This window comes from Vicugna pacos, unplaced genomic scaffold (genome assembly GCF_048564905.1).
Source record: "Vicugna pacos unplaced genomic scaffold, VicPac4 scaffold_115, whole genome shotgun sequence".
Classification (NCBI taxonomy): Eukaryota; Metazoa; Chordata; class Mammalia; order Artiodactyla; family Camelidae; genus Vicugna; species Vicugna pacos.
Window position 1 is genome coordinate 557863 of NW_027328795.1, and position 18215 is coordinate 576077.

Here is an 18215-nt window from a genome sequence, read left to right on the forward strand (position 1 = left end):
AAGAAGGCAAGAAAGCTCTTTCCCCTCGCCAGCACCAGCGTGGCTTTGGAGTCAGTGGAGGCTGAGAGAAAGAGCCCCGCCCTGAGGTTTGAGGGGCCTCCAGCCACAGCCAGAGGAGCGGGGGTTTTCAGAGTGGCCCAGCAGGGAAACCAGGCAAGGCCACCTGGCCCAAGTCTTCCCTGCCCAGAGAGCCCCATGAACTGCTTTGGGCCACACTCCCCGTTTGGGCCCCCTGCAAAAAGTTACCACAGGAGCCACACCTGAGAAGGCAGAAGGACAGCCCTTTAGCCTGGGGTCCCAGCAGGTGTGTCCTGTGAGACCTGTGGCCACATAAGTTACTTGTCTCTCCAGGTCACTGAAGGGACTGTGCTGGGCATCTTGGTGGTCAGGGACATGGGAACACCTCTAAACTCTGAAGAAGGACAGAGAGACTCCCTGGAAGCAAGGATTCCAGGGAGACACCTTGCCCAGAACTGGGGGACTGTGTCCTGAGTAGACCCCTGGGAGGCAATGTGGGGCTGTGGGGTCCTCTTCTGAGAAGGGAGCAGGTGAGTTTTCCGGGGGTGGGGTCCTGCTTTGTCCAGACATGTCCTTGTGTAAGACTCATTTACAAACACCTCCAAGTCCACCTAGGGGTGGCCCCAGAGGTGGGGGTAGAGGAGGAGAGTGAAGGGTGCAGACTTAGGGCCCCCTGAGCCACCCAGGGAGCCAAGGGTCAGTGGGAACATCTTGGGAGTCTAGTGCAGGGGTGGAGGACGAGCACTAAGAACATGCCAAGTCATGCAATAAAGTGACCCATGACCACGAGACACAGGTGGCCGTACACCAAAAGAGGCAGATAGAAATTTAGACCCAGGATCTGAGAACCTTGAGAGGGGCTGGAGGGTCCCAGGAACCCTCAGGAACAGCTCTTCTAGGGGCACAGACATCCCAATACACACATTTCTCATGGAAGCTTTTTGGGGTGCAGAGTGAGTTACCAGGATCCTGAACTTAGTATGGAATCCCACCCCCTTGTTCATCACGGTACCTGGCAATAAATTGCTGTCATTTGTCCCTGGACATGCACAGGGGAGCTGACTGCTGTGGGGGTCACTGCAGGACTAGAATCTTCTGGTGTGTGCTCTGTGACCACAGAAACCCAGGGGGATTTCTCAACGGGAGAACCTGGAGACCATGCCTGCAAGGACCACCCTCATGGGATGGCCAAGGAGCTCGTGGTACCCAGGTCACCAAGTGACGAAGTTGTGAGGTTGCCTGGGGTATCCTGGGGGCATGTAGATTTCTGAGGTCAGCACGTGGGCCCAGCACTGCTGGATGGTCTGCACAAAGAGGGGCCTGCCCTCCTGATGATGGCTCTTAACACCTGCAGGGAAACTGCTCCCAGGGCTCCTGGAGGTCCATATTGAGAGTGACCTGCCAGCCTTGTGGGGTCACCTTCCCCTGATGCAGAAGCAGACCTCTCTCCCTTGAGGCCCAGGGGACACCTGGCTCAGGTGCCACCTGTGTGCCCTGGACACGCAGAGCCCCAGAGCTCTGGCACAGCCTGGGGTGTGGTGGTGTCCGGGCAAGAAAGGCCCTGGGAAGGGGGTCATTCAAGGGCAGAGGCCACTCTGCAGGGATGCTGGACCTGGCAGCAATGCACTGCTTCAGTACTCCCTTGGGTTGGGTCTCCAACCTGTGGGATGGAAGGGCCACTCCTTCCTGCGGTGCAGTCGGGGGAACTAGATCCATCGTCAAGGTCAGCCCTGAAAATGGAGGCTGCGCTACCTCCATTCCTGGAAAGAAAATCAGTCCCCTCCAGTCCAGGTGATTCAGAAAGTCATTCAGCAATGTTCGGGGCCTCCACTTTAGGCTTTGAATTAGAGCTGAGCGGCTTAGGAGGCCAGATCCCTGTCCGTGGCTCCAGGAGCAGGCTTTCTGCTGGGGGACAGGATCCTCACAAACACCTGTGTCTTTGTGGGACACTCCCCTCTGACAAGCTGGGAGGCAGGGTGCAGTTGTGGGAAATCGTGTTTACATGAGCAGAGGGCCACCATGTGGTGGGGGCACAGGAGACTGTGAGAATGAGTCCCACAGCCTTTCTGGAATCAAAAAACTGGCAAATGTGAAAAAGTGCATAATTTGTTTTATTGAACAGGCTGCTTATGTACGTTTGGAGGACCAGGTTCAAGGACTCAGCATCCCTCCAGGACAATAGCCTCAAGAGAAGAACAGACAGAGCAGGAGGAGATCTGGGGTTTCTCCCAGGAATGAGGTGGAACAGGGATTTCTGCAGATTTGCAAGGAGTCCCCGACCACTGAGCATGGGGTTACAGCCCCACGAGCCCCTGTCATGTTTGGCTTGGGCTCTGGTTCTGGCCTGCTCATGTATTCTTCCAGCAGAGTTCCAGAAACTCAGAGGGTGGAATTAGAGGGGCTGCGTTTGGAACCTAGTGAGGAGTTGGAGGGTCCTTTATATTGAGTCCCTTCATCCTAATCACCGTAGCTGAAGCCCAACACCCCCCAGGCCCCCATGGTTGCCGTGGAGGGAGAACAAGCCTGGCAGGCGACCTAGGGGTCCCACTACTGTGTCCTTCCCTTGTCTTCGTTCCCTTTCACCCCGGAAGGTGTGATTGTCTCGTGTCATGGTGGCCTCCACAATGTCCCTCCCAGTAATCTCTCTTCTCCATCAGGTGGGGTTCCCAACCCCGCTCAGCCTTCTCTGCATGGATGCTGAAGGACCAGGCCCACCTGAAGTTCTGAGCTCGAGCAGTAAGGTGGAAACAAAGAAACCAATGGAAAAAAGAAGCAAGTGATTGTGGCAAAGCTCCCCACCACAGAGAAGCTGCCCTGAGTGGAAGGGAGAGTGTGGGCATGCCCGTTTGTTTCCTATCTCCCAGTGCTCTTAGCTTTCTTATTGCCTACCTGCATGGTTACAACAAAATGATCTGCAAAACTGAAAATATTTACTCTCTCGCTTTTACAGAAAAGGCTGGCCAGCCTCTGGTCCGGTACCAGGCAAGAGATTGGAGTTCCTTTCCAGTTTGGAAACATCTTGGCAGGCCCAGGTTTGCAAAGGTCTTTAAGAGTAGTTAACGGAGTTTTGCTTTTAAACTTTTTTACGGCTGTATATACTTGTGAGATGTGGTTGTGATGTATAATTCTGAGTCGGGATTTTCTCAAACTGTTTCTCACTTCTTATACCAGACATTCCTAAATTCCAAGTGGAACTGCATATTAAGGAAGCCATGGAATTTAGCAAAAGGATACAGATCTCATTTCCTTTTAAGCATCGATGTACCTCCATCATGGCAGTATTTGTTATGTGTTATTGATAGGGGAACTAAGTAGTAAACAGATTAATAGAAAATAGGGGATTTTAGGTACACAGGTTCATCTTTTCAACATTGTTTGTAATATTTGCAGTTTAAGATGACCATTCCTGAGAAACAGGCAGCCTCTTAGAATGAAATAGCATTTCCTCTGAACCATAGTTAATTTTTATTTTGTAGACAGCAGGAAGGGTAATAACACGTCACACATTTGGGGACGTCAAAGAGAAAATGTAACTTTCTGGGAGCGCACTCCCCCGCCTCCCCCTGCCCTTTTTACTGTCCCATTCTCCCTGGAAGGCTCTTTCTTATCTTCTGCTCATGCCTCCAGTAACTCTTTCTTCCTCCTTGTTCCTCAGCTGGTAAGGTTAGTTTTCTACTTTGAACAAGCAAACAAGCCAACAGAAGAGAAATTTCACAAGCAACTCCCAGCACATCCGCTCGCCTTCTGATGTCTGTGACCTCACTCTCGGTGCCCCACCACTTATTAAAAGTGGCATCGAAAGCCAGTTCCTCCAAAAGTCCCCGAGGCCCCATCCCTCCCATCTTCTCTGGGTTGTCACTCCCAAAACCATCCTCTCTTTCACTGCCTCATCTATTTTGTTCTCCTGCTAGTTGGCACCATCAGTATATAAACGTCCATCCTCTTAAACCAACAGCACTCCTTGACCCTAATTCACCCCCACCAATTGCCACCCTGTGTCTTTGCAGCAAATCTTTAAGGAGTTGTTTAAACTCACTGTCTGCATCTTCTCTTGAGCCATCCCCTTTTACACCCATTCTGGCTTTTCGCCTGATCCCTCGCTCTATGGAAACTGCCCTGTCAAGGCCATCAGTGACCCCATGTTTCTAAATATAGTGGTCAATTTTGACTCCTCATCATGCTTGGCCCCTCGGCAGCATTTGACCCAGCTCTTCCATCCCTCCTACCCCGTGTTCCTGCTTCACTCAACCTCCAGCCCATCTCTCTGTCTGTTTCTGCTTTTGGCCTGCTGGCTGGTCCTTTGCCAATGTCTCCTGTTTTTTCCAAACATATACTGTGGGTGTTCCCCAGGGTGGGTTCCTGGGCCTCTCCTCTCTCTCTCTGCTATTCCTTTGGTGGAAGCAACCCAGCCTTGGAAATTGGCATGCCATCAATTTCTCGATTTCTCCAAAATTCCCTGATTTCCCCTTTCCATCTGAGCCTTTATCCCTGAGACTCACATCACATTCTTTTCCTTTCATTCATCTTGCTTTCACATTCATACATATGTTCTACTATGAAATTACTTTTCCAAATTTTGAATCAGTACATATATATCATGTAAAATGCTCAAATATGTATTATTTCCACTAAGATGCTAATTCTACCTTAGAACATTTCTGCACTTCTGTATTTATGTGAATAAAGCGAATAGTATTTCTACAAGCCTCATAGTTAAACACTGTTAGTTTGGGGCTATTATGTAACATGAAATAATGGTACATCAACATAGTCGTTTTTCATTTATTTTTATGTAACACCGACATGAGGTTTTTGCCCTGAAGACTGGTTTTATTGAAATTTTACCTACGTTACGGACAGTCAGTTTATGTGAAAGCCCTCATTTCTCCCCTTTTTGATATATGCTCCATTTGGCTATATATAACATATAACTTGGCATGAAACAAAATTCCCAAATCATTCACATAATACAATTAATATGTTTAATTATATTTTTTAAATGTTAAAAAGAAAAAGAAAACAGATTCCTCTACCTATTAGGCACTTCTGTGGCAATATGTAACACACCCCTTAACCATGACATTGAAGAACTGAGCTGATACCAGCCCCTTTCCACCTGCTCAGCCCCACCTTTTCCCATCCCCTTTCCCATCCGGAGAGGACATCCCTCCCATTGTCCAGGCCCAGATGTTGGAACCATGTCCTTTCTCTCTCTTTCTTTTACACTCACAGACAGCAAATCCAGCTTGTTAGAAAATTCTGGATATTCTGTCTTAATTAAATACCTGCTCTCTACTCCCCGCCCTCCTAAGAGCCACCTTCAGCCTTTCCTGGATACCAATAGCCTTCTGTTTCCATCTTTGCTTTCCTACAATCTCTCATCCACACAGAGTCAGAGGGAGCCTGTAAAAACATACATTGGGGGTGGTGGGTGTTGCTCAGTGGTAGGGCGCATGCTTAGCATGCTTGAGATCCTGGGTTCAATCACCAGCACATTCATTAAAATAAATAAATTACTTCCCCCCAAAAAACACAAACACAAAAGCATAAGTTGGACTACATCACCCCTCCCCTCAAAACTCACTAAACGGGTCACCATGTCATTAGGAGCCAAAGTCGTCACAAAGGCCTCAGGACCCGGCGTGCTCTGCCTCTCTGCCCACACTCTCCCCCTCACTCTGGGGGCCTCTGGCTCCGGCTCTTCCTTCTTCCTCCGGATCTATTCTGCTTCAAGTTCATTACTCCGTGAGATCTGCCAGGATTGCCTTATTCTCTCCTGCCTGCCTCCCACCCCACCGCCATCACCCGAGTTTGCTCATATCACTCTTTTTTAAAAATTTATCCAAACTCTTGCTACCCCAACATGCTGCCTGTTTCCTCTGCTAAAATTCTGAGCCCCCAGTGATGGGGAGTCATGTCTATTTTGTTGACTGATAAAGCCCGAGAGCCTTGGGAACGGTCTAGTTAGGAGATTCCCGTATGTAGTAGGAGCTTATACACATTTGCTGAATGAATGTAGATGCCCTGGTCCAATCCGATGGAGCACTTCTGTGACGTGCTCAAAGAATAACTCTCCTTTCCACCTGAGAGGGGGTGACAACTTCCCTGGTGATTAAAGGCAAGAATTTTTTGCTTTATGCTGTTAACCTTAGGCGGGGAGACTGGGGGATCTTCATATATATTTTTAAATTTGGTTCACTCTGCAGTTGGTCTTTGGTCTCTGTATAATTTTGAGAAACTCTTTATGAGTGATCATTCTTTGATCAGATTGAACAGGTTCCAGGGGGAAGGACCAAGCCTGTCCCATCAGCCATTCTATGTGTCTTGTCCTGGGACCCAGTGGATGCTCAGCATGTAAGTGAACCGACAGGAGTGAGTGAAGAGATGGGAGCATCTCATTATTGTGGCGGATCTCTGTCCAATGCCTTGAGATTTGGGGAAGGGTTTACGAGTGCAGAAGGGAGAGGTCAGGTCCTCTGTGCTTTTCCTGAGTGCCCTGGCCTTACCCATTCCCCCAGCCCCCTCTGGGCAGCCAAGCCAAGGAGCTGGGCCACCAGGGGTTGTGCTGATCAATAATCCACCTTCACCCCAATTCCGGGGGTAGGTACACATGGTTGTAGACACTGGAGTCAGGTCCTTGGAGGAATTCCTCACCGAACTATGTTTTGGACCTTTTATTTTTCTCTAGAACCTCCAGCTGAAGAAGATTGTTTTAGACACATGAAAGTTGAGGACACCTTCTGTCCCCTCGCAACCCAGGTGGGGCTGGGAGTCTGCTGTTTCTATAGCCGGTGGGCTCGTGTTGATTTGGGCATCCCTGTGCCTGAATTCCTGCAGTACACTCGGTGGAAAGGTTGGGGGTGCCTGGCAGGGAGGGAAGCGGGTTGGGAGACTGTACAGCTGGGCTGATGTTAACCTGGGGTGAGCAGGAGCTTGCTGATGCATGGCATCTCGGGGCAGGGAACTCTCCACACTCAAGAGGGGTTCCCACTCCCGCAGGGTCCCTTTGATCAGGGTGCTGGGCTGTCAGGGGACCACAGGGGTCCCAGTGAGGATTAGGGTGCCTTCAGGCAATGGGAAGTGTGGGGTCCAGTGGCAATTGAATTAACTGTGCACCCAAACCCAGCCCCCACCTCTTTCAGCCTGTTTCCTAATCTGCAAAACTGGAATGTTATTAAACATCTCACGGGGTCATTGATGGGCTGGGACAGACTAGACAGTCAGGAGCTGGAATTCCTCTGTCCCCTGATTGTTTGCCTTCTTTCTGACTATTTGCTCTCACAAGCTCAGTCTCTCTGTCTCTCGCTCTTTCACTTCTAAGTGTCTCTCATGCTCTGGTTTCATTTGATTTCCAACCACCGCCCCTCCCCTCCGCCAAACTCCAGATGAGTGAACTTGATTTCTATGTGTCAGTTCCAAATTCCCAGGAAAGATGCTCTGTCACCCTCTGGATCTGCTGTCCAACCCATGAGTTGTGGCCAGAGGAGCGAGTCCTTCTGGGACCAGCAGAGGGTCTCTGCCGAGCCCCCAGCCACCACTGTGGGAGCACATAGCTCTCCGTGGAGGAAGTACTGGCTGTGACCTTGTGTCACTAAGTGTGAATTTATGTCTTCTCTTGAACCACCTTCATCCTCCTAAACAAAGATGAAAATTAAACACTCCCGGGATTTGTGTCATGGAACACTCAGGGTGGGGGCTAATGGGGCTGGAATTTCTGCTGTATTTAAGGGGCTACACTGAATCCCCAACGAGAGCCTACAAAGGGAACAGCACCGGCCCCACCCGGCACTTTGGGCGCTGAGTCTGCATGACGGTGAGCCAGGCTTCTGACCACAGCTCAGGGGTCTGGTCTGACCAATTAGCCTTTGAAACCAACCAGCTTTGGATTCCTCAATCCCACCCTGAGGTTTTACCTGAACCATCAGCTTCTGTATCTCTGAAGACAGATGCTGAGGACCCTTCACGTAAGCCGTTCGCACAGCCCTGTTCAGGCCTTTGTGCTGCACGGTCTGCCCGGCGAGCTGACCGAGGTTGGTATTTTACTGATGTTAGAAGTAGTCTGGTTTCCCGATGTACTGTTTCACTGAACAAGCAACAGAAGCCACTTCTCGCTGATAAAAGCAGAAAAGGGACATAATGAAAAGATACTGGGAGGGTGTGTGGAGTGGCCAGGACCGGAGCCAACCCAGGAGCTGTAGGAGGTGTTAGGGAGCCCCAGGCACCAGGCTGGGAGGGGTGCTACCGGGCCCCCTGCCACCCCAGAAGGGACCCCCCTCCACCCGACCCTCCACCTCACTCACTGCAGGTTCATGTCCCGGCAGGGCCAGGTCACACTGAAGCCACCAGCACACACCTCAGTTGGGGATCTGGCCCCGTCTGAGCTGCGGGCGTGCCTGGTGTGGGGAGAGGCCCAGTTAGAGGAAGGCAGTTCCCCTACTGTTCCGAGTTAAGGTGCAAGTCAGTGCCCATCACTCAGGAGAGCCAGGCTGGACGGACCTCATTGTGGTGACTAGGCTGTCTGAGTTCACTTATTACTTTCTACGTTTGAAGGCCCTGGAGGGAGAAAAAGTGAAGGTTCTAGTACTTATTTTGTGTTTCCCACGTACCAGGTGTGGTAAACAAGCCACTTCAGACAAGGCCCGGAGCAACCACGTAAATAGGCCACGGAGCAAGTCGTGCAGTCAGGCCTCTGTGGTCCCGAAACCCATGTCCCCATCAGCTCCATAGTTACCAGTGGAAACTAGGGGGATTTATGGGACTGTGTGCTCCTGTGAGGGCTGGGATATGTGTGTTTAAGTCCACATCTTCAGAAACTCGGCTAGAACCACAGCCACTGATTGCACGGTGGCAGAGGAAGGGAGGATTCCAGCCTCTGGTCCAGCTCGTGTGGAGCTCAGAAGTTCTTCCTCCTGTCCTGAAAATAACACCAAAACTGAGGGAGCTGCAAACCCACTGCTCTTCTTAGATCCCAGAAGACTGAGGGGGAAAGCTGCTTCCAACCCAGAGAGGTTGCAAAGGGAACAGCGGGCAGGCTTGGAGAGTCACAGCTCCCAAGGCAGAACCTGCTTTTGTAAGAACCCCGGGGGCAGGCAGATTTAACAGGTCCCTGAGGCCAGCAGGAGGCTCAGTGTGGGGAAATCAGAGTGTGACAACTCCAGGGGGCCAGTCAGAGGGGCCCCATGCTCTTTTTCATGTATTTTACATCCAGGACCGTGTCCTGTTCTCAGAATGAAGGTCAGAGGATAACTCCTCATGCTTCCTCCCTGGAGAGGAGAAAATAACTGTATTGAAATACACCCAGAACATTCTGTTTCATTGGGGGAAGTTGTTTTTTGTTTGTTTTTTTAATGAGAAATTATTTTACCAGAGCCTAACCAACCTGGGAGAAGGGAAATCCATTCTGTGTCACCCAAATTGGGGTGGGGGGAAAGAGACACACTTGTGGAGGTCACAGCTCAGGGCACAGGCTCAATGAGAACTAATCACAGGACTGCAGATGCCCTGCTCTGTCCCGCTCCCCCAACACCTTACCTCCATGTCAGTAGGGCCCGTGTGTAATAACAGGAATAATACTAACAGAAGTAAATGTCTCAGGAGTGTCTAGGGAAAACCCAAAGACAGCGGGGAGATGAAAACAAGGACACACAGGCTGTTTTAGCCTCTCACACCAATAGCTGTAGCAAACTACACACAGCCCAGCCCCAGTAGATAAACAGACAACCTCACAGAAGAAATTATTTATTTTGGTTCTCTTACCCAGTGCATTCCATGGTGCATCCTCGCCTAGAATTGAGTGGAAGCAAGTCCATCTCAGAAGGGACATAACTGAAGAGGGATGGCTTCCCAGACTCTGAGGGGCAGAGAGAGCACCAGCCTGGGTTAGAGAAAGGTGAGGGGTGGGGTAGGGTGTGGGCTGCCTTCTTCCCCATATAAGGAACCTTCCTGAGGCCAGCACAGTAGGAGGGAGGGCCATGGGGTGGAAGCAGCCAGACTTCATCCTGAGAACTGTTGGGATGCCTCAAAGGGACCATTCAGGTGCCCAAACTGGGCCCTGATTGAGGGAGCCAGTCGGTCTGACTCAGAGCCCAGGACTGAGGTGGGCTCACAGCAGGCCGGTATTACTTGGCCGGATCCATTTCACTTCTCCGAAGCCCTGTGTAAAACATGAAGCGTGGACGGCCTGGTGAGCACAGCTCTGCCCTCAAGACCGGTTTCAACTCCTCTCTTCCCAGAGAACAGCATCTCTGAACCCGTCCTGGGTGACCTCACAGAGATCACCCTAGTGGCCCAGGCTAGTGACCGGGAACATGTACCTTCCTGCAGGCAACCCCTGACGTCCACTGATGCATCATATACTGGCAAAGAGTGAGTCACTGTGCATTGGTCTAACAGCAGAGACTCTGCCAAAGGCCCAAGAGGTGGTGTGTGGGACATGCAGGGGTGCAGGAGTGTAAGCAGTGCAAAAGTGTAACTGGTGACAGGGGTGCAGGGGCTGTGGAGGGCGCAAGTATTTCAGGGGATGTGGGGGTGGAGGGATGCAGAATTGCAGAGAGTAGCAGGGGTGCAGAGGTGCAGGGAGTGTAGGGATGCAGGGAGGTGCTCAGGGACCTGGCCAGGATAAGAAGGCAAGTGCACATCCTTGCAGTCAGCCTGACCCCGGTAGGCTATTGCAATGCTTTTGGGCGGCGGCGGCGGCGGTGGCGGTTGGGAGGCTGCCCGGGCAAGCCGATCGATTTCTTCTCTTCCGTGCAGCCTGGCCTGGGGTGGGGCTTGGCCGCCGGAGATTCGCCAGATGTTGCACTCCAGGTAAGCTTGCTCCTGGTAGGTGGGGCGGTTAGGTCAGAGGGCGGTGGCAGCGGCAGAGGGGCGGAGCGGGTCTACCCCTGGTGAACGGGTGGAATAGCTGCCTTGTCCCGGCTGCTGGGCCTGGGAGCGGCCTCTTCTTCCCCAGGTCGCCGGACACTCCTGTCCCACTCAGCTTGCTGAGTGCAGAGTGGGGGCGGGGCCGTTAAGGTGCGGGACCCACGGGGGGAGGGAGGCTGCCGCGGGGGAGCCGATCAATTCGCTCCGCTCTCCCCAGAGGCGGAGCCAGGGGCGGCTTCTGCTGCCCTAGAGGCGGGATGCGGGTCTCCAGATGAACTTGCTCCTGGGAGGCGGCGGCGGAGGCGGCAGGGGCAGGGGATGTGTTCCAGGGAGTTGCTCCATTTCTTCTCTCCCCCACGGCCTGGCTTGGGGGCGACGTCTGCCGCCGGAGATTTGCCTGAGGTCCGACTCCAGGTGAGCTTGCTCCTGGGAGATGGGTGCGGTGCGGTCAGGGGGCTGGTAAGGTGGTGGCTGCAGGCATAGGGAGGCTGCCCCGGAGGAGATTGTGGATTAGCTCCATGTCTGCACTGCGTGGCCTGAAGGCGGCCTCTGCTGCTCCAGGTCCCGGGACACCCCTGTCCCACTTTGCCTGCTGGGGGCGGGAGGCAGGGTAGTCAGGGTGCAGGGGTGGCGGTGGTCGGGGGCCTGCAGCGGGGGAGCGGACCATTTGCTCCCATCTTCCCCGCGTCTTGTCCTGGGGGCGGTCGCTGTTGCCCTGTGTTATGAGACGCGTGTATCCTAGTCGGCCTGACCCCGGGAGTTGGACTTGGTACTTTGGGGGTGGTGGCAGCAGCGGCAGGTTTTCCCATGGAACTTGTCCATTTGCTCCCACTTCCCCCCATGGTTTGCCCTGGGGGCGGTCCCTGTTGTCCCAAGTTCGTCGGACGTCCATCTCCAGGTCAGCCTGCTCCCTAGAGAAGGCCACTGTGAGGTCATGGGCAAGAGTGGTGGCTGCTGCGGGGGTAGGGGCTGCCTTGGGGAGCTGGTGGATTGGCTCCCGTCTCCCCGATGGCCTGGTGTGGGAGTGGCCTCTCCTGCCCCAGGTCACCAGACGCACCTGTCCCGCTCAGCCTGCTGGGGGAGGGGCGCCCTGGGCGGTGCCTTTAAGGTGCGGGGGTGGCGATGGCGGGGGTAGAAGACCTGCAGCGCGGAGCCTGTCAATTTGCTCTCCTCTTCCCCGTGACCAATCCTGGGGGCGTCCTCTGCTGCCCAAGAAGCCGGATGCCCGTCTCCAGGTCAGCTTGCTCCTGGGAGACGGGCCCGATGTGGTCGAGGGGCAGAGGCAGTTGCGACGGCCGGCTGCCCCGCCTAATGGGGCCACTTCTTCTCCTCTCCCCTGACCTGGCCTGGGGACGTCCTCTCTGGCGCAAGATTCGCCTGACACCCCACACCTGGTCTGATTGCTCCTGGAAGGTGGGCACGGTGAGATCAGGAGGTGGAGAGGACAGGGGCTGCCCCTGGAGAGCTGGAGGATAAGCTCCAATCTCTCTGCAGGCCTGACGTGGGGGCGGCCTCTGCTGCCCCTCGTTCCCAGGTCACACTTCTTCGGGTCATATTTCCCCGGGGTTGCGGTAGGGTGCGGGGGCGTCGGGGTGTTGGCGGGGGTATGGAGCCTGCCGCTCGGGAGCTGGGGGTTTAGCTCCCATCTTTTCCGCAGATTGGCCTGAGGGCAGCCTCTGTTGCTCCAGGTCGCAAAGCAATTTCTCTGACAGCTTAGCCACCGGAGGTGGGCAGGATGGGCTGAGAGGGCTGAGGCAGCCGCCAAGGCAGCGACGGAGGGGGCTGTCCCTGGCCAGCTGGTCAATTTGTTCCCATCTCAACCTTTGCTGCCGCAGTTTCGCAGAACGCCCTTCTCCAGTTTATTCTTCTCCAGGGAGGTGGGCGCAGTGCATGCAGCCCGAGGTCTGGGCTCTCCCTTGGGAGGGGCAGAACTCTCTTGTTCTCCTTTGTCTTTATTCTTCAGCGAAGTGGTTACTGGACGCAATTCTTAATTCTGAGAAAGTGTAGCCTGTGTTATGGAAGAGCTGCTGGACAGTGAGGTTTCTGGGTGGATTTTCACATCAGCTGATGCCCCAGGCAGGCAGGAAAGCTATTACTCAGAGCTTCTTAGTCTGGGGTTGGGGATGGCCCCGCCATCCTCACCATGCTTTTTAAAAATGTGTTACTCCCCTCTTTTTCCTAGGTGACATTTTAGGTTATTGGGTCTCAGATTGCTGACACACTCATCCCTGTTCTCAGACATCTTTTAAACTTGGGTGAAGTGATAAGTAGGGGAAGATGATTTACTGAAAGGTAAGAATACTTAAATTCGCATTAAAGCTACATTCTGTCAATCTTTCTAAAATGATTTTCCTCTGATTCTAAATCCACGACCTAGTGAATGTTGTACTCCTGTGTAAATTATTGATCTTCACATCACATTTGTTGAGTGGTCAACGAGATTTGTTAATTAGATTATTCCTGAAAGGAAAAGTTCAGGCTTTTCAGAATTCCTTGTCTGATGTCACCCAGGCAGTCACAGTAGAAGACAGAGCTGATATAAAAATCCCTCAGCTGCCTGAACTGCAAAGCTTCTGGGATTACTGATCCCTGAAATGCAGGTGACTCTTGATGATAATCTGGGGGATGGTTTAAATGATCAGATTCTTCCAGTCCTATAAATGGGTTCCGTGGCCCCAGCCCCGGGAGAACTGGACATAAGGGCCATATCGTGTGTGGTGGGATGGGAAGGCAAGGTGTAAGAGCTGGAATCACTGAGATTCCACACTCGCTAAACACAGACTCCAGAGCCTAATTGTTGTCAGGTTCTGTTCTGGATTTGAGAGTGTGTTCATACATGATTCTTGCCCTTCTGGAGTCACTGCCTGGGTGGAAGTAACCTTTACATAGATCTGTGGAGGATGACATTTAAGTAGATGGGCTGTTATGGTTCTCAATGTGCCCAGGCTTGCTCTTCCAGGCACTCGTGGGACTAACGCGAGTCATGTTATTCACTCATTCACTGATTTATTACCCTTGAATTGATCACTCGTCCCACAGTAAGTGAAACAAGGTAACAGGAAGCTGAGTTTTGTCCCCTCTCCTATCACTGATTGTTTTTCAGTCGGGCGCCCTGTGTATGCATTGTGAAACGGTGGTATTTCGTGCCCAATGGGGCAGCACTGTCAGTTCTGAGAATCAGGGGAGACACATGGGTAGGACAGCACCCTGACACACATGGCACCCCCCATCCCGTGAGACAGAATTGTCGATGCTCAGGTGACCCGATGTAGACTGCGGTGCTAAACCTGAGCATGTTTAGTTATCCTGGTGGCTATGAAAATACAGACTACCAGTCGCTACCTCTGGAGACTCTGAGGGTGTGCACTCCAGAATTCTGCATTTTAAGAAGCACTTTAACGAATCCTGATGAAGAGATCTGAGTGTCCCACGGAGAAACACTGGTGTGCGAGGCACCAATATTGAGGATTCTCAGGGAACGATGTCTTTTTAGGATGGTCCATGGGCCCTCACTTTAGACTTTTGCCTTGGGTTTAATTGTATGTGTTCAGAAGTGATGTCTTTCAATTCCAGTGCATGTCAGCATGCTCTGTGCAGGGATTTACTCTCAGTAGATGGCAAAAACTATGATTCTTCAGGTCACCGAGCTACACTGTGAACGATATTTTATTTTGGTTTTCTTTGTAGCAATGCAGAGTCTCCCGAGAAGAGATTTAGACTCAACAGCTTTGTGTCAGACTTTGGAAGACCGCTGCTGCCCAAGGTGTTCTCTGGCAGTGCAATGACGAATCTAGGTCCCTCTTTCACTGCTACATCAATGAAGTGGACCACTTGGACAAGGCCAAAGCTGGTATCCCTACCATAGCCCTTTACAGTGTTATTCGGCTCCAGGAAGCCATCAGATGCAGCAGGTGGCCAGAGGAGGAGCCGAACAGACTCATGAAATGTGACATCCCCAACTTTATCAACACGGACCAGAACTCTGCCTTTGTGGAAGATGATTTCCGGATTTTGTAACTACCGATTGTTCTAGAAAATAAGCCAGTTGCCCAGAACTCACACAAAGACTTGAATTGAGAAACGTGCTTTCTCAGGTATCTTTCTGAAGATGTGAAGTCTGTCTTTGTATGGAAGGAAGTCCCCTTTCACAAAACTGAATGTGTTTGTGTCTGAGAGAGGGAAATGGAGACAGAAAGACGAAGAAGCAGAAGAGAGCCCCCTCAGAAGAGATCTAGTTAAGGTGAGTTTTTGTGCCTTTAAAAAACATTTGGGGTTTTAGGGGGAACAAAGTATTTACACTGTCTTATTCTCCTCATTGGAAACCTTGGCCCCGTCGTCAGAGTCAGCGGCCTTGAACGGGGGTTGCACGCTGCGTTTCATCTGGCACTGCGACTTCCACGCTCTGCCTTTAGCACGTTGCTTTGCCTGTCAGGGTTGCCACCCTTTTAACTGTAAGGTGAGGAGTCTGGAGTAGATGATCCACCCCAGCTCTGCTGTTTTGCAAATTTCTGATTTCGTATTCGGATGAGTCTGGGATACACCCAGAGCAGTATAAACCAGGCCCTACCTCCTGCCTATTGCTGGGGCATCCCTCAGGTCTGTGCCTTCTACTCAACCCTTTACTGAGCCCAGCTTTTGTCAGGAGCCCAAATGCCTACCGGGATGGCAGGGGACTTGTCTTTCGTGGTCACGGTGGCCAAGAATTCTATTGGTGTGCTGAAACAACTCTTCTGAGATCCTCCACCCACCCCTGCTCAAACCTAATGACAGCACTACAGTTCCTTTCCTAGGAGGAGAATCAATCCATGGTGCATTTTATGACAATCCTGTCCCCAGGGATGCACGGAAGTTTATCAGCTGAGTGAGGGGAGGTGCCTCTGTGTCCCTGTATCTCTGTCTGCTGACAGTTCACTGCCACCGGCTACTGAACAAGAAAAGTGCTATTCACCATGTTGTGTGTTTTCCAAATGTGTAGGTGATGGTCTTGTGGCTCGTGCGTGGGCTTTGATTTGGGATGGTGAAGGGCTTATAAATACCTCATCAACATGTATTCGAGGTGGCCTGGTGCCACACAGATTTGATTCATGAAGGCATCAAGCCTGCACACTGGTTTGGAAACAACTTGGTTTTGATCATTCACACTGCATGCATGACTCGCTGCTAATCTCTGGGTGGTTTTTTCATTTCAGATTTATTCACCCCATGTCTTGCTTAAGCTGAAAAATACATTTATTTCACCAGAATATTCTCTGATTCTTTGTTTACACACATCCAGTTTTTTTAATTCCTTTAAAAATGATTCTGTGTTTATAATGCCTCCTAATTTCTATCATCTCTATGTTGCCAGTGGCCTGAGACATGCACCAGATTTGATGCCGGAACAGTTCCACCAAAAGAAATCCCTTTGCCGTAATATCTTTTGAGGAAAATATTATTCTTTAAGGCTCTAACAGTAAATCATAGAAGAAAGCATGGAACATTTCTTGTAGTTAATACATGTTCATGCGAAAAGAAATGATATTTTCATTAAACAATGTTGGTTTTAATAACTTTTACAAATGTGAACATTATTATTCATAATTTAAGTAACCAGATAAAACCACAGTTATTTATTATGAAGATTGAAAACTATTTACACGGTCTCTTAATTAGAAGTAGCTTTATTAGAAGACTGAAGGGTATTTAAAAGATGGAAAAATACCCATGATGACACCATCATTTTTATTAACTAAATATCAAGAACTGTGCAGGGATAAGATTTAACCCTCTGCAAACTGCCAAGTTAGCATGAGGTAGTTTGTGGATGCTGCCAGAGGACAGGACACTCCCCCAGGATCAGAGACAAAGGACTTCCTGCCAGCACAGCAGGCAGCCTGTGGTTCAAGTTCATATTGGTTCCTGAGTTCCTTTCCTATTGCTGTTGTAACAAAGGACCACAGACTCAGTGGCTTAAAGCAATACACATTCATCTTCTCACTGTTCTAGGGTGCAGTAGTGCAAAGTCAATGTCAGTGGGCTAAAACCAACGAGTGGCCAAGGCTAAGTTCCACACCGAGGCTCTTGGGAGGGATTCGTCATCCTACCTTTCCCAGCTTGCAGAGGTGCTCACACTCCTTGGCCCAGGGCCCTGTGTCACTGTGACCTCTGCTGCCACTTTACATCTCTGTCTCTGACTATATAGATATAGAGGAAGAGTCTTCTACATCTGGTATGGACCCTTTTTCCTACATGGACATTGTATCCCTATTTATGTGCAGATGAAAACCCCTTCCCTCCAGGGTGCGGTGGCATCAGCTCACAAGATGACCACTCTGGGCTTTAAGTGTCCTCTTTGTATTGTCATCAGGGAACTTCTCTCTCCATAGTTAGCTCTGTGTTAATTTGTTGTTATATTTTACCCAGAATTACTGAAAGTTTTACTTAAAAGGGATCCTAATTAGCTCTGTTTACCTGTTTCCAGAGCTGAAAGCTTCAGTTCTAGAATATCAGTTTGATTTTTCCTAAAAATACATTCCAGTATATTTCTCTGGTGAAAGTCTCTACCCTGTTATCTATTGTCCCATCATTTCCTTATTTTCTTGAATATATTAAAAGTATTTTATAGCCTTTATTGGTAACTCTGATGCCTACATCACCTGGGGTTTGCATCCTTTGTCTAATGCTCCTTATTCTCATGTTATCTGTCATATAGTCTGGACATGTTGCATGTCTAGAAATTCTTTATTACATGGCAGACATTGCAAATGAAAAATCCATGTTATCTTCCGTGAGAGCTTTTCTACCTTCCCGTTAGGCAGACAGTGTGAGGGACTGATCATGTCACTCCAATCAGGCGCTGAGGTGGATCAGGACTAAAGTGCCTTTTTTCTTAAAACAGCTTTGAGGTATACTTGGCAAAATAATTTTCACACGTTTAAAGTGTACAGCTTAATACGTTTTGACGTAAGTATATCCTCAAGGAACCATGACCACACTCAAGACAGTGAACATACCCATCACCCACAAAGCTTCTCTCCTGACTTTTGTTGTCCCTCCCTCCCTCCCCGTCTCTTCCCCTGGGAACCATTGATCTGCTTTCTATCACAACATATTGGTTTGCATTTTCAAGATCCTTATATGAATGGATTCATGCAGTATCTACTCTATGTTGTCTGACTTCTTTCATTCAGTGTAATTATTTTGAGAATCATCTGTGTTGCTGTATTAATAGCTTGTTTGTCTTATAGTAGAGTATTGTTTAGTGCTGAGTTTTTACTGAAGAGTTTATTGTGAGCAGTGTTTGTATAGACCATCATTTCTTTCTGCATTTACTTCTTGATGGATGCATGGGTTAT

General features: G+C 50.5%; 2 long non-coding RNA genes across 3 annotated transcripts; both read left to right on the plus strand.

Moving 5' to 3' along the window:
- Positions 1-435: 435 nt before the first annotated feature.
- LOC140694980 (uncharacterized) lies at positions 436-7788 on the plus strand. The gene is made up of 7 exons (XR_012070638.1): positions 436-548; positions 2141-2257; positions 2676-2850; positions 2969-3050; positions 6286-6372; positions 6707-6777; positions 7747-7788. It is a non-coding gene; the product is annotated as an uncharacterized lncRNA (long non-coding RNA).
- A 44-nt stretch (positions 7789-7832) lies between these two features.
- LOC140694979 (uncharacterized) lies at positions 7833-14843 on the plus strand. 2 transcript variants are annotated; one of them, XR_012070637.1, is made up of 6 exons: positions 7833-8048; positions 9779-9907; positions 10251-10383; positions 10771-10824; positions 13064-13173; positions 14569-14843. It is a non-coding gene; the product is annotated as an uncharacterized lncRNA (long non-coding RNA). The 2 variants fall into 2 exon arrangements; XR_012070635.1 differs by lacking the exons at positions 7833-8048; positions 9779-9907; positions 10251-10383; positions 10771-10824 and adding an exon at positions 11146-11295.
- Positions 14844-18215: the final 3372 nt, after the last annotated feature.